This window comes from Mesitornis unicolor, unplaced genomic scaffold (assembly GCF_000695765.1).
Source record: "Mesitornis unicolor isolate BGI_N332 unplaced genomic scaffold, ASM69576v1 scaffold29715, whole genome shotgun sequence".
In the NCBI taxonomy this organism is placed as follows: domain Eukaryota; kingdom Metazoa; phylum Chordata; class Aves; order Mesitornithiformes; family Mesitornithidae; genus Mesitornis; species Mesitornis unicolor.
In genome coordinates, this window is record NW_010185289.1 from 1 (window position 1) to 313 (window position 313).

The following is a 313-nucleotide window of genomic DNA, read 5'->3' on the forward strand; positions in this document are numbered from 1 at the left end:
GCGAGACTCGGCAGCGGGCGCCTCCGGTTGCTAAGGGCCGCCGCCCGGGGAGAAGCGCGGCCACCGCGACGGGGAGGGCAGCTGCCGCCTCAAGGTGATTCCCGCCGGCCCGGGGGGCTCGGGGCGGGGTGGGGGCAGGGAGCCAGTGGGGGCTGCGCACGGCGACGCCCTTCTTCACAGCCCGCAGGGGCCTGGCAGGCTCCACCCTGGGCCCCCGGAGCCTGGGGTTGGATGGAACTGGGAGTGTAGGGCGGGGGTGCAGATCGAAGACCTCCCTGGGACGGGAGGGCCTTCTGCGGCGGGGGGGGACGCG